This window comes from Schistocerca nitens, chromosome 6 (genome assembly GCF_023898315.1).
Source record: "Schistocerca nitens isolate TAMUIC-IGC-003100 chromosome 6, iqSchNite1.1, whole genome shotgun sequence".
NCBI classification, from domain to species: Eukaryota; Metazoa; Arthropoda; class Insecta; order Orthoptera; family Acrididae; genus Schistocerca; species Schistocerca nitens.
Window position 1 is genome coordinate 52,085,108 of NC_064619.1, and position 16,448 is coordinate 52,101,555.

The following is a 16,448-nucleotide window of genomic DNA, read 5'->3' on the forward strand; positions in this document are numbered from 1 at the left end:
ACTGTGCCAACTTATAACTAAATCTGAGGGGGTGCGATGGGGAGGTTCCCTTGTGAGCAACGGCGGGCACAATGACTACCTCGCTTTGATCTCCAGTCGCAGAGTTCAACACGACAGCCTGCCGCTGTCACAGATGCGTGCACCCAGGTGTCTTCCCTAATGCCGTGGCACCGAGACACCAACGTTCCCGATGCTTCGGCCGACTAAACAAGGCCTACCTGAACGGCAGGCCAGATTACACGTCAACCGTCATCGCGGTTCAACAGATGAAGAAAATTGACGGTGAGTGGGAAGGGACAGAGCTGCTCCCGTATCGGCGTGTGTTCAGTCCAAGACGCTCGCTGCCTTCCCTCACTGCCGCGGCACGACCAATGCTGGAGCCACCGCAGCGGCTACAGCCGTAACAGCAGCCGGCCAGGAACGGAGAATGTGGTGTCAGCTACGTCGAGCGGGCTGAATGCTCCTTACTATGCAAGTTCTCGATGTACACTGACTGCCAATGTCAACACCGAGTCAAGACACTGATTGTTAACTTGTGGAAATAAATACACTCCTGGAAATTGAAATAAGAACACCGTGAATTCATTGTCCCAGGAAGGGGAAACTTTATTGACACATTCCTGGGATCAGATACATCACATGATCACACTGACAGAACCACAGGCACATAGACACAGGCAACAGAGCATGCACAATGTCGGCACTAGTACAGTGTATATCCACCTTTCGCAGCAATGCAGGCTGCTATTCTCCCATGGAGACGATCGTAGAGATGCTGGATGTAGTCCTGTGGAACGGCTTGCCATGCCATTTCCACCTGGCGCCTCAGTTGGACCAGCGTTCGTGCCGGACGTGCAGACCGCGTGAGACGACGCTTCATCCAGTCCCAAACATGCTCAATGGGGGACAGATCCGGAGATCTTGCTGGCCAGGGTAGTTGACCTACACCTTCTAGAGCACGTTGGGAGGCACGGGATACATGCGGACGTGCATTGTCCTGTTGGAACAGCAAGTTCCCTTGCCGGTCTAGGAATGGTAGAACGATGGGTTCGATGACGGTTTGGATGTACCGTGCACTATTCAGTGTCCCCTCGACGATCACCAGTGGTGTACGGCCAGTGTAGGAGATCGCTCCCCACACCATGATGCCGGGTGTTGGCCCTGTGTGCCTCGGTCGTATGCAGTCCTGATTGTGGCGCTCACCTGCACGGCGCCAAACACGCATACGACCATCATTGGCACCAAGGCAGAAGCGACTCTCATCGCTGAAGACGACACGTCTCCATTCGTCCCTCCATTCACGCCTGTCGCGACACCACTGGAGGCGGGCTGCACGATGTTGGGGCGTGAGCGGAAGACGGCCTAACGGTGTGCGGGACCGTAGCCCAGCTTCATGGAGACGGTTGCGAATGGTCCTCGCCGATACCCCAGGAGCAACAGTGTCCCTAATTTGCTGGGAAGTGGCGGTGCGGTCCCCTACGGCACTGCGTAGGATCCTACGGTCTTGGCGTGCATCCGTGCGTCGCTGCGGTCCGGTCCCAGGTCGACGGGCACGTGCACCTTCCGCCGACCACTGGCGACAACATCGATGTACTGTGGAGACCTCACGCCCCACGTGTTGAGCAATTCGGCGGTACGTCCACCCAGCCTCCCGCATGCCCACTATACGCCCTCGCTCAAAGTCCGTCAACTGCACATACGGTTCACGTCCACGCTGTCGCGGCATGCTACCAGTGTTAAAGACTGCGATGGAGCTCCGTATGCCACGGCAAACTGGCTGACACTGACGGCGGCGGTGCACAAATGCTGCGCAGCTAGCGCCATTCGACGGCCAACACCGCGGTTCCTGGTGTGTCCGCTGTGCCGTGCGTGTGATCATTGCTTGTACAGCCCTCTCGCAGTGTCCGGAGCAAGTATGGTGGGTCTGACACACCGGTGTTAATGTGTTCTTTTTTCCATTTCCAGGAGTGTAACTATTTCTTAATCTTCTTTCACGGAACCTCCTTCCGAGGAGAACTGGCAAGAAGCAGATTGCGAGAACTATCTCCACTCCTCCACTCTCAAAAGTCGCCTCTTGCACAGGTATTCCACGAGACCCGAAATCTCATTCACAAGTTTTCTTTCCTGAACGCTGTTATTGTACCGCAAATTGTTATTCTCAGTCACTAAACGTTTAGCGTAAGGAAACGAGAGGTAGTCATAAACTCCTGATTAACACCTCGAAAAAATAAAGTGACAAAACTATTTTTTATTTTTGCAGGTACATGTCTGCAATCCTGGTATATAATGTGTAAGGTGGCAGAATAAATAGTCAGCTTCGCACCTTATATGAGACCTTTACAAATCGCAATGAGAAGGTGAAGAAGACACCTAACGTAAATCGACAGTTATGAGAACATTTGCCTATCAATATGTAATGCAAAAAGGGATGGCAGTCAATCGATGGTAATTAACGCACCATTCCTATACAATGCATGTCTTTGAGTGGAACGTAGAACAGGGAACGCGAGTCGAATCGTTTTTAGTTTTGAAAAGCCGGCTCCACAATGGCGTAGCAAAACCGAGCTGCGGGAGTTACGCCGGCGACCACTTAAAGGGGTGGCAGGAAAGAGGACAGCGACCCCGGGCCAGGTGATTTAAGCTGGAGGGCCGCCTGTAGTGAGGGAATCGGTACAAGGGCAGAGAAGAAGCTTTAGAAAACTGCGTTCCGAAATTCCAACGAGAGACGAACAAAAGCAAGTGACACATTTTCGTCTGGCGAGTGCGACACACGGAAAGGTCAATGTACTTTAGGCGTCTAGAATGGGCAAAAAACGTCCGATTGGCGGAAACTCACTAACAAGGAGAAAACTACTGACGTTTCGACGCATTTTGATGGAAGGGACGTTGCGATTGGTAGAGGGTATTTCTACAAAACAAGAGGAACGCTCCTATTGGTCGAAAAAAGCCGTGACGTGAAAAAGGAACCCAAGTGGAGGGAGGCAGTTCTGCCACGAGTAGGACAAGAGAGAAATTTTGGTAGGAGACTCTTCTCTGAACTGGCGTCAAGTGCAGAACGGAGCGCTTAACGCTCCGTACGACGCAGAGAAGAAATTTGTGTGGACACTGCGTTCACAGCGGCTGCACTCCAGATAAAATTAGCTGTAGTAACGTTTAGCTCCAACTGTGGAGAAACGAACCAGCCAAATTAGTTAACTGTTCTTGCGAGAACTGAGAGGGCACTATAATATGCACGCTGCTCCAACCATGCGCGTGTATATCGACACATAATGAGACTAGGGTTGAGTACATGTTTTCTCGCATAACGAGAAACATATGGAAAGTTTCTGCTGGAAAGTTCAGCAAAGGCCAGATTAGTATTGTAGGAATTTCAGTGGAGAGAGCGGCCTTGCAGACAGCAGCACGTCGCAGCTTAAGGTAAATACCGCGTAAAGAGGCGTAAACTTATTGGTTCACCAGCTTGCGTCCACTGTAAAGCCGAGCGGCCTTGGGTAACCTTGCGCTCAACTTTGTCACTTGACTAACCATCCACCGTAGATTTGTCATCCTAAATAGTACAGAACTTTGAACCGCAATCGGACGATTTTCGTAGTGCTGACCAACATCATAAGGTATGTGTAGGAGCAATTTCGTAAAGAAACGTCCAATCAATCTTTCGTATTATTGTGCTTAGGATTAATGAAAAGAAACTTCCAATTAAACTTTCATAATATTGTGCATAAGATTAACGTTCTTTCAGAGAGTTAATACTTAACATTGTTGTTTATGAACTTATTTCACTTTTTGATGTTGGCAACATGCGTTATCCATTGCTGTTTTTATGTAGGCGAGTAGAAAAACTGTGTGAAAAGATGTAATATGGTGAGAAATATTGCGACATTAAACTTGTCATTTCATCTCGCACAATGTTCTCAATTCAAGAATAAGCAAAAACTAAACCCCCGCACCTTATAAATGAAATGCCCGTACCACTGCGCCGTAGCACGCTTTCATAAAGCGAAGTACGACGCGGCAGTACATTTGTTCACTTGGTACTGTGATGTCTTCCTGTAATGCGACGTGTTAAATAGTACTGCGACATGTTAAGGTACTGTGACGTGTTACGGTACTGTGACGTGGGGATTGCATTGGGTACCAGGACTGCAGACGTGTGCCTTCGAACAAACAAAAAATTAACCATGCAACTTTACAGTTTCGAGGCGATGGTTAAAACAATGACTACCATCCGTACCATACCCCGCGTCCCCGGGCCGCGCCCACTCCGCCACCTCCCCCCCCTCCCCCTCTCCTAATGCATCCCCCAGTAGCGATGTGTGAGCGCGCGGCCATCATCCAGAGGTAGCAATGCTAGCCACTGGACCACGATTTACGGACGTAAAGTTGCAGAGAAGACGGTTCATATCGAAATAAATAACCCCGAAACACGGCGGAAAGGAAAAAAAGGACAAATAAAATCCACCAAAAGTGAGTACATATTTCTTGAGTTTCGTCTTGTGATACTCGGGTAAAAAGATTTTTCATCAACTACTCGTAGCATTATAATAAAAGCGTACAGAAATACAGGGCTATTACAAATGATTGAAGCGATTTCATAAATTCACTGTAGCTCCATTCATTGACATATGGTCACGACACACTACAGATGCGTAGAAAAACTCATAAAGTTTTGTTCGGCTGAAGCCGCACTTCAGGTTTCTGCCGCCAGAGCGCTCGAGAGCGCAGTGAGACAAAATGGCGACAGGAGCCGAGAGAGGGTATGTCGTGCTTGAAATGCACTCACATCAGTCAGTCATAACAGTGCAACGACACTTCAGGACGAAGTTCAACAAAGATCGACGTGAGCGAAGAAACGGTTGAACGCGTGCGGGCAAGTTTCACGCGTAGCCCGCGGAAGTAGACGAATAAAGCAAGCAGGGAGCTAAACGTACCACAGCCGACGGTTTGGAAAATCTTACGGAAACGGCTAAAGCAGAAGCCTTACCGTTTACAATTGCTACAAGCCCTGACACCCGATGGAAAACCGATGGATCGGTCGTGGTGGAGATCATGATCAGCAATTCATGTCGTGGCCTCCACGCTCTGCCGACTTAACCTCATGCGATTTCTTTCTGTGGGGTTATGTGAAAGATTCAGTGTTTAAACCTCCTCTACCAAGAAACGTGCCAGAACTGCGAGCTCGCATCAACGATGCTTTCGAACTCATTGATGGGGACATGCTGCGCCGAGTGTGGGAGGAACTTGATTATCGGCTTGATGTCTGCCGAATCATTAAAGGGGCACATATCGAACATTTGCGAATGCCTAAAAAAACTTTTTGAATTTTTGTATGTGTGTGCAAAGCATTGTGAAAATATCTCAAATAATAAATTTATTGTAGAGCTGTGAAATCGCTTTAATCATTTGTAATAACCCTGTACCTGCTGCGTAGCTTAGCACAGCGGTAAGACGGGCAAGCAAACAGGACTCCTTTAGTTCGCTTGGTTTGGGTATGGCTTGGCTTGGATGGGAGCAAAGCAGCGTACCCGTTCTGCTGATAACGTGCGGCAGCTTGCCTGCCTGGCTGACAGTCAACCATTTGCAGGTTAAAAGCGGAATGTGTACACCTCTGGTTTATTTTTACGTTGCAGCTTTCTCTGTGACGTTTCTATGTGAGGGACTTAAATGTACGTCGTCACTATAGAGCCATCGATCACTAACGCCTTGTACTTTGCTAGTAAAGCAAGATTTGCTCAGCGCGCCACGCCACGGACAGGTCCAGCGATCAGGAAGCAGTGCAGCTGACCGCAGGTAACCCGAGAGCCGATCCCTGCCCACAAGGTCAGAGGCCAGCGCTGGCCAGCCATCGACATATCCGGCTACAGTAGCGCCACCTCCAATTCTGTGATTCTTCCACAGTTAGCTGTCCAGCTGTATGCTTTCATCGAGATACGTAAACTGACCTACCTCGTCTATCCTACTGTTCTTTGTGGATATGTATCCCTGGCTTTCCACGTGGCTTTCGATGCACACTGTCACCACAAACGATACATGCAAGTCAATTTAAGAAGCTACCTCCTCCAGTCTCCGACGGCTGATACAGCGTCTTCTGCAATTATCACGGATCTTTGATTTTTTTCTTGATATAGGATGAACAAGACAAGTTTCAGATTTTTATCACAGTGAAAGCTTTATTGTTTTTTATTTATTGTTTATCATTCAAGTTATCATAAATCTTACAATAATTACAGAGTCATGAGTGATGACGTGTTTCCAAAAGCCGCATAGCTGTATGAAGGTGCTTTATTCGCAGCTACCGGTTTCACGTCAACAAAGACGCATCTTCAGGTTTTACGAGAGTAATCCCAAAAGTAAGGTCTCCTATTTTTTTATAAGTACGTAGACCTGTTTATTTCTGCAATGGAATACATCAGTTTATAGCTTGAACACTTAGCTATTTTTCGACATAATCACCGTTTCTGTCGATGCATTTTTGTAGACGCTGTGGCAGTTTTTGTATGCCCATGTCATACTAGCTCGCCGCCATGCTGTTTAGAAAGTTATGAACCTCTTCTTTATAAAAATAGGAGACCTTACTTTTGGTATTACCCTCGTATAACAGTTACAATGTAGAATGACAATTACGGAGTCCGAGCACTCTGGAAGTTAGCCATCTTAAGAATCAAACCACGTTGGTGGGTTGTCGTTATAAAATTGAGTACACCCAAAAGATGTTTGCCAAAAATGTGTAAAGCATGACAGCTGAATCAGCCAAGCCGGATAACATCACGTGGGATATATTAGGGAATTCGTTAAGCACCAGTTGTAAAAAACCAATGCAGGTAGAACTGAAGTGTATTGCTAGTCTCCAAGGGCTTCTTTCACCACATCGGCCTGTTAGCAATACGGCAGATGTACGCATATCATACAGGGTTTTAAGTTATATTTACACCAGTTTTATGAAGCTGGTGTCTACCGAACCCTGCAATATATATTATGGGGTGGTATTCGGTCTGACTGAATGGCTCTGAGCACTATGGGACTCAACTGCTGTGGTCATCAGTCCCCTAGAACTTAGAACTACTTAAACCTAACTAACCTAAGGACATCACACACATCCATGCCCGAGGCAGGATTCGAACCTGCGACCGTAGCAGTCGCACGGTTCCGGACTGCGCGCCTAGAACCGCGAGACCACCGCGGCCGGGTCTGACTGAGTCAGCAGTCATACTGTGTATATTTTTCACAACCGTCATTTGGGTGTACTCAATTTTGTTATAACAACTTACCAATGTGGTTTGACTCACAACGTGGATAATTCCCAGAGTGCTGGGACTCCCCAATTATGAAAATATAATCACTATAAAACCTGAAGCTGCGTCTATACTGACATATGACACAGACACAGACAAATGTAATGAATTGCGAACACATGGAAAGAAGGATTATTTATTGTATGATTATATGATAGCGGAACAAACACTGGTAGCAGTTACTTCTGTAAAATATCTGGGAGTGTGCGTATGGAACGATTTCAAGTGGAATGATCATATAAAATTAATTGTTGGTAAGGAGGGTGCCAGGCTGAGATTCATTGGGAGAGTCCTTAGAAAATGTAGTCCATCAACAAAGGAGATGGCTTACAAAACACTCGTTCGACGTATACTTGGGTATTGCTCATCAGTGTGGGATCCGTACCAGGTCTGGTTGACAGAGGAGATAGAGAAGATCCAAACAAGAGCGGCGCGTTTCGTTACAGGGTTATTTGGTAAGCGTGATAGCGTTACGGAGATGTTTAGCAAACTCAAGAGAGGCGCTCTGCATCGCGGTGTAGCTTGCTGTCCAGGTTTCGAGACGGTGCGTTTCTGGATGAGGTATCGAATATATTGCTTCCCCCTACTTGTACCTCCCGAGGAGATCACGAATGTAAAATTATAGAGATTCGAGCGCGCACGGAGGCTTTCCGGCAGTCGTTCTTCCCGCGAACCCTACACGACTGTAACAGGAAAGGGAGGTAATGACAGTGCCACGTCAAGTGCCCTCCGCCACACACCGTTGGGTGGCTTGCGGAGTATAAATGAAGATGTAGATATAGATGTGAAACAGGTAGTTGTGAGTAAAGTACCTTCATACAGATACGTGGCTTTTTGAACACCGCATAATTTTTGGGTTTTAAATTGTTATTTTTTTATGGCAGTTCGAATGGTTACCCTGTCAGACGCCATCAAATCGTGCAATTATTCAGGAAGTTAATGTCTCGTTTCCGCTTTAACCTCATGAAAGAAGCCCTGACACAACATCAACGATCCGACGTTTCGCTTCGCGACTGCAACATTAGCGCGAACAGCAGGGAGAGAGCTCTTTCTCCGAGAGGCAAGTTAACTACGGAAGTGACTGTTAGGCAGAACGCGACGTCGCTGGATTCGCTTTAGGAGCCGAGCTCTGCCCTGTGTTGCACCGCTTCAGGTCAAAATCCAAATCCGACAGAGAGTGTACATCAATATTATGACATGTTTCAATATGTCACGAAGTATTCCGAGTAGCTTCAGGCAAAAAAGGAAAGTGTTCATCTAAGTGCGTTTGACGACTTAAGCAGTACTTGAAGTTGGCACTGAAGAGACACAAATGTAATGCAACGTGTACGGTCTGAGAACAGTCCCAGCGGAATCAGCACGGACGTATGACTCGTAGCGTGGAATGACTTTTCCGAGCGATAGAAAGTCGAATTAGCATGTGACTGAGGTACTGATGAAGGCACACGCAGACCGGTACTCATTGGGAGAAACTTGAAAAGCGTGCTCTGCACACGGAGGAGGTCGCTTTCAAAACTCTCTTCCAGCGAAATGATTGAGTAGAGCTGGGTTTGTGGGTTGCGTGTTCCGTTTTACAACCAAAGATTTGTGACGATCGAAAAAGAATGCGCACGTCGTGAAGCATTTGCTATGTTGGTACGACTGTAGAATACATGTGCGACGCAGTTCGGTGAATTCGCAAATGGCAATACTTTATACGTTACTTGAAAAACGCGCTTACGTAATTTCATATAAGAATCTCATCCCGTCATTTATCACACAGCGCAACTGCAAAATAGTAGTATTTATGACATAAACAGAGCGGCTGGCATATACATTTTCGCAGTTCCAATAGCGAGTGCAGCACAAGGGAAACTTAAAATCACCGGTACGCGGTACCGTCTACTTTGCACAGGACGGAAGGGACAGGCTGTCTCTAAATCCCCATTAGAAACTTTGTAAAGCTATACTGAAAATCGCCGGCCGGAGTAGCCGAGCGGTTCCAGGCGCTACAGCCTGGAACCGCGCGACCGCTACGGTCACATGCTCGAATCCTGCCTCGTTCATGGATGTGTGTGATGTCCTTAGGTTAGATAAGTTTAAGTAGTTCTAAGTTCTAGGGGACTGATGACCTCAGAAGTTAAGTCCCATAGTGCTCAGAGCCATTTATACTGAAAATCAAATAAGTACCATTCGGTGAACAAACAAATGTCTACAAACGTACTTATTGTGAGATACAGGAACATTAGTGTTGTATAATTCATTTCATTGTATTGTCACTTTTGCGTGAAAGATCAATGAACACTTGTAACCAATTAGCTAATGGGCAACGATGTCGAACGCTAAGTTACAGATCAATCGGTATTCGGCTATCAGGCACTCGGTATCTCTGCCTTCACTGCATCGTTTCGCGCAACCGCTACAGCGTTTAGTGTCAGACTTTGCTACCAAACTAGCTAACAGGTATAATGATTACCATAGTGGTGGGAGAGCGGAATGCACTATTTCACATGTTTGTTTTAGACTAAGTCCTGGCGAAGAACACATCTACTTGGTTTCTCCAATAGAATCTCGAAGTATTTAATGGGAATTTAGAAGCACCTTATTAGTTAACAAGTAGCAACTGCGGAAGATGGACAAGACATGTGACGATATACTCATGAGAAACAAAGGCGAAACATCTTCTTTCACTAGATAAGCGTAGAAGTACAACTCAGTTCCGGAGAAATCAGGATCCGTAACTTAGAAGAAGAAGTTACCATAAAACGCGGTTGCTTGACCGACTTCGTCAAGTAGGCATTCGTAACTCCACTCTGGAATCATTATGGTGATCTTAGCCTACGAGATTCTCTTCGGTACTTCTATCGACTTGATTGTTAGAAATGTTGCAGTCGCTGAAGAAGTCAGTTGCAAGAACAATTCGTGGGCACCACTGCCGAATTTTATTTTCGTTCAGTTCTTTTAAGGAATACTATATATTGGCCTACGGTCCCTTATTGCGCTTTATTAATAACTAATGAGATCCGCAGGTCAGCGTTTGGTTTGATTACCAGAGTACCGCTTGAGTCATGTTTCTGTTCCAGGTTGTTTGCCCTTATACTCTTCCGACTTGAGGACCGTTTCACGAAATAGCTATAGGATTATACACAGGCGTATTATAATTAATAGCGAGAACTGACACGGGCGAAAATGTATGACAAGCAACAACGTTAACGAGATAACTGCGAATAGGTACCCACGAGCTCCAGTGACTTCAAGGTGCTGTACTGTTCTAATTAGTACAAACTTATTAGAAATGTAAAATTGTCGCTTGAGTCTCCATCTAATTGTGCCCAACTTTCACCCATGGCTTATCTTAACAAGAAATACAACGGTGCTTCAGCGCATTATATGCGAAACAATTTACTGTACACTTGGTCCTACTGAAGGCCGTGTTTCATGTATGCAACACTGGGCTAGTCCTGCAGTCAGTTTCAGACACACACGGATTATCTCGTATCAGCAGCAAGGCTATACTCTTCACCTTAGAGATGACGAAAAACAGAGAAAAACCTGAAAAATGGGATCAGGTGAGGGTGTTGGCCAAAGAAGTGGCCTTGCTCGACCTATTCACCTTGTTCCGTACTGTCGCGTGGTCTCATATCATCAGCAAAATGTGCCGGTGCCCCACTCTCCATGTACATACCACATTCCTCAGCAATGAGCAATGGGTGAAATTTGAGCCTGTTTAGACTGGGACTCAATCCAAAAATGTTGCTAATGACTCGTTTTCGCATCCGTGTTACTGGAATATTACCGCATACTTTCAACCCTGAGAGATCAATACGGCAGGGAACCGAGCTTTGGCCAGCTGGGGTAGAAACCTAGACTCTTGAATTAGTAGCCAGATACTTAGCTAACAAGCCATCGAACCAGACTCACATCTCTTTATTTACACTTTTTTATTTTGCTTCTTGTTATGCATGTTGTATTGTTTTATCGGTGATAACATCCCGCTGTGTCTGGCATGAAGTCACGAATAACTAATCGTAATATCCTCATCTCGTAGAAACTATAAATACCCGTATGAACGGGAATACGTCTCCCGTACGACCTTCGTCATTTAACTTTTACATACTGGTTTCCCTTACTTCTGCCTCGCGAATGCTGAGATACTGCCTTCAACAAAGGGTGTGGCTCAGTTAGTTTTACATCGCTATCCAGCAAAGCTAGCGCTAAGCTTCTGACGATGTCGATGTTATATAGACGTTACAGAAGCTAATTCGTCTTGTATGACACATAAACTATAAATCAAAGCGTAATAGTGTGTCAGACTTCTTATAAAGTATCAGGAAGAGTCGATACAAACGAAAAATGTAAACCCGGCTATATCTTACAGAAAGCGGAAAAGTCGACCCAGCTAAGAAATAAAAACCTAGATATATCTACCGCAAGGTGGAAAAAGTCGATCCAATTAAAAACTATAAACCTACCTATATCTGCGCAAGGCGTGTGGAAAAGATAAGAAAATGTAGTACCATCATTTTGGCTCCTTCCCATTCTATTCCGGGACTGTTATGCGCGAGAAACCCGAATATATCTAATGTTACCTCCATGACGATTACGAGAGATATCTGTACCAACATGAAATATGTTCTTTCCCCATCAACTGCTCGCTCTCGGGGTTCTAAGACCAATCCTTTACGTAACGCACAAGTTTGAAATATATCTTCCCACCGGAATTTGTCGAGCATTTCTGATAGTCTTCGGTCAGAATAGGCAAATTCGTGACGGATGATGCAAATCTTTTCTGAACGATTTCCTATCTTTTCCTTACATACAAGTTAGTCTCAAGTATCGGCCCCTAGCTGACGAACGATAATAATGGGTCGGGCAAGACTTTTGCACACGATGTCCTACGTATACGAACGACTCTTTCTTAGGAGTAAGCTAGTTAATATCAATTTAAACATATGGCTTCCACGCAACCAAATTTATGTGATCGTTCCACCAGAAATCAGTATGAATGCATGCACCAGATATTTGATAACTGTGATTGATTGCAGCTATAGTTCGGCTGTGATACGCGTACTTTTGTCGCGAGTCAGCTACCGGTCTTTACACAAAGCGCTGATAAGTTGCAGTCTTCCTGCATTTCGTAAGACTTTTTCTAACAGCCTTCCTGTGTAGAATTACACGGCCTGCAAGCGGCCGTAGAAACCTGCAGATGGTATCTACCAGAGAATTTATGTATATTGCGAATAGCAACGCCCTATCACACTTTCTTTGCGGACGCCCGATACTACTTTCGCTTATTGCGATGTCTCTCCGTCGGGAACGGCGTGCTGTATTCTGTTCGGTAATAAGCCTTCACTCGACTCGCACACGTGGACTGACATTCCGTCAGCACGTATTACACGCCAAAGTAAATTGAAGAACTGGTCATAGTGGCAAAACCGTCGTGTTTACAATAGAAACACAAGTAGCTGAGGCAGTACTTGCGTACACAGCGTTGTTACAAGTTGAGGGCGTACGTCCTACACGTCTTTACTCTAACGCGTGCATAGGACATCAACTGAACACTAATATCAGCACTTTTTGTTTGTCAACATTCTTCGCAGATTATCACTCTGACAACGTTTATACGCGTTGTAATGAGTCTGAATCCATGTTTTTCCTGAATAAACTAATCAAATGATGATCATTTTTTCGTAAAAATGTAATCTTGTGTGCCTTCTTTGAAAATATGTAGTCTCGTTTATTCTGGCAACTTGTTATTATTCTGGGAACTTCCTATTCAAATCCCATGAACAGAACAATGTTTCTCACTGTTTCCTGTCTACACTTGAAGCTCCGTTCTACGAGATACAAGTAACGAATAAGTTTCTTGTGGTAGCCTTTTTTTGCAGCAGCTAAACATAAATTGTAATAGTAGGAAAGGAAACGCCCTTTTACATGCAGCGTACGAATTTTTGTTTCTGCATCCCGACTCGTTTCGCCTTTTAACAAGGCGTCCTCGGTGGGTGTCATGGAGTATTTGAAGATTTTTGGTTTTCACATATTGATTTTTGTGTTTAAAACAGTTCACGTAAGTATTGTAGAATATCTCGTTAAAAACCCGAAGAGAGTCTGTGTGCATAAATAAAAATACATGTGTTGCGTGTAAAAACCAGTTTCATTAGTAACTGCTACAATTTAAAAGCCTCAACGGCCTTGCTGCAGTGGTAACACCGGTTCCTGTCACCTCACCGAAGTTAAGCGCCGTCTGTCCTGGCTAGGAGTTGGGTGGGTCACCGCCCTGGTCTGTTGGGAAAGCGGGGTGCACTCAACCCTTGTCAGGCAAACTGAGGAGCTACTTGGCTGAGAAGTAGCGGCTCCGGGCACGTAAACTGACAACAGTCGGGAGAGTGATGTGCTGACCACATGCCCCTCTGTATCCGCGTCCGGTGATGGCTGAGGTCTGAGGAGGACAAGGCGGTCGGTCGGTACCATTGGGCCTTCGTGGCCTGTTCGAACGGTATAAGCAATTTAAAAGCTGTGAATTTTTCCCAATTCTTGAAACTCCCTGGAAGATTAAAACTGTGTGCCGGACCGAGACTCGAACTCGGGACCTTTGCCTTTCGCGGGCAAGTGCTCTACCATCTGAGCTACCCAAGCACGACTCACGCCCCGTCCTCACACGTTTACGTCTGCCTGTACCTCGTCTCCTACCTTCCAAACTTTACAGAAGCTCTCCTGCGAACCTTGCAGAACTAGCGCTTTTGTTCGTAATATCGCAGAAATAGCTACAAAAAAAAAAAATTATCCACATTGTCAACAGGTTATTTAAGTACCTGACACCCCGTCGACTTACTCAACTATTGCATTTTACTTGCACTTTTCGCGTTCATTACCGTCAGAACTGCTACTGAGAACGCGCACCACTTTGAACCGGAGCGGTTCGTACGCAGTAATGTGACGAAGTGAATTCCTGCTGTGGCGACGTCTACGGCTCGTTTTGTCGTGTAATACATTGTCTACTAGGCGGCAGTTGTTAAAATTCCTGAGCACAAACGGCGTCCTCCCTCGTAGAAACGACGAACGCACGTTATCCGGAGATTCGAACGCTACACACCCTCAGACGAGCACACAGCGTCCACAGTGTGAATCCACCATCGAGTGTTCCGACGAGAGCGAGGCGAGCCGCCCTTAACTCGCTCGGGAGTCCGGGCGCGGCGGCCCACTTCGACCGCTTGGCGCGTACGAGTCCCAGTTCTCGTGTCGCGTTCCACTAGCGCCGGCTTGCGAGTCGTGAACCTGCGGCGTGGAGTCGCGGGCGGGCGTGGAGATTGTGCGGCGCCGCGTACTCACCGAGTGGAGATCGCTAGCAGACGGTAGATATCCCGACAGGCGCGGCCAGGTCCGGGTGCAGGTTAACACGCGCACAGTGCCAGAGGGAGAGAACGAACACGCGCACAGCAGACTGTCGGAGTGCGGCGGCGGCCGGCGCGCCCCTCTTATAGCCTCTGTGCCCGGCTCTCCCCGCGCCCCCCACCCACCTCTGCTCGGCTACTAACGCCGAGGTGGGGGCGCCCCTGCTGCCGGCTGCACCGTCTCCTGCAACTCAAACCCAAAACTACGTTCATAAAAACCATCCCCGTCTTCAACTTTTGTAGTCCTGTCTTCCTCAGTTGCGTGTGATATTATAGTATATTGTTAATTTTTACACTACTCGCCATTAAAATTGCTACACCAAGAAGGAATGCAGATTGGACAAATACATTATACTAGAACTGACATGTGATTGCATTTTCACGCAATTTGGGTGCATAGATCATGAGAAATCAGTAACCAGAACAACCATCTCTGGCCTTAATAACGGCCTTGATACGCCTGGTCATTGAGTCAAACACAGCATTGATGGCCTGTACAGGTACAGCTGCCCATGCAGCTTCAACACAATACCACAGTTCATCGAGAGTAGTGACTGGCGTATTGTGACGAGCTAGTTGCTCGGCCACCGTTGACCAGACGTTTTCAATTGGTGAGAGATCTGGAGAATGAGCTGGCCAGGGCAGCAGTCGAACATTCTCTGTATCCAGAAAGGCCCCTACAGGACCTGCGACATGCGGCCGTGCATTATCCTGCAGAAATGTAGCATTTCGCAGGGATAGAATGAAGCGTAGAGCCACGGGTCGTAACACATCTGATACGTAACATCCACAGATAAAAGTGCCGTCAATGCGAACAAGAGGTGACCGAGACGCGTAACAAATGGCACCCCATACCATCATGCCGGGTGATACGCCAGTATGGCGATGACAAATACACGCTTCCAATGTGCGTTCACCGCGATGTCGCCAAACACGGATGCGACCATCATGATGCTGTAAACAGAACCTGGATTCATCCGAAAAAATGACGTTTTGCCATTCGTGCACCCAGGTTCGTTGTTGACTACACCATCACAGGCGCTCCTGTCTGTGATGCAGCGCCAAGGGTAACCGCAGCCATGGTCTCCGAGCTGATAGTCCACGCTGCTGCAAACGTCGTCGAACTGTTCGTGCGGATGGTTGTTGTCTTGCAAACGTCCCCATCTGCTGACTCAGGAATGGAGACGTGGCTGCACGATCCGTTACAGGCACGCGGATAAGATGCCTGTGAACTCGACTGCTAGTCATACGAGGCCGTTGGGATCCAGCACGGCGTTCTGTATTACCCTCCTGAACCCACCGATTCCATATTTTGCTAACACTCATTGGATCTCGACCAACGCGAGCAGCAACGTTGCGATACGATAAACCGCAACCGCGATAGGCTACAATCCGACCTTAATCAAAGTCGGAAACGTGATGGTACGCATTTCTCCTCCTTACACGAGGCTTCACCACGTTTCAAGAGGCAACGCCGGTCAACTGCTGTTTGTGTATGAGAAATCGGTTGGAAGTTTTCCTCATGTCAGCACGTTGTAGGTGTCGCCACCGGCGCCAACCTTGTGTGAATGCTCTGAAAAGCTAATCATTTGCGTATCACCGCATCTTCTTCCTGTTCGGTTAAATGTCGCGTCTGAAGCACGTCATTTCCTTGGTGCAGCAATTTTAATGGCCAGTAGTGTACTTTTGGACCGTCTAACTACAACTGAAACACAATTTTCGAGCCATATGCGTTTCGCCTTTATTCTTTTCAAGGCATCTTCAGTGGCACGTTGCGTGGACGATTTTC

At 46.8% G+C, this 16,448-nt stretch overlaps 1 protein-coding gene across 1 annotated transcript in view; it reads right to left on the reverse strand.

The window, feature by feature from the left end:
- LOC126262194 (mucin-19) overlaps positions 1–14,704 on the reverse strand; it is a 206,891-nt gene extending 192,187 nt beyond the window's left edge. Inside the window, exon 1 of the mRNA XM_049958610.1 lies at positions 14,598–14,704. The gene's annotated coding sequence lies outside the window, so the exon portion shown is untranslated. The remainder of the gene's footprint in view (positions 1–14,597) is intronic.
- Between the last annotated feature and the right edge of the window lie 1,744 nt (positions 14,705–16,448).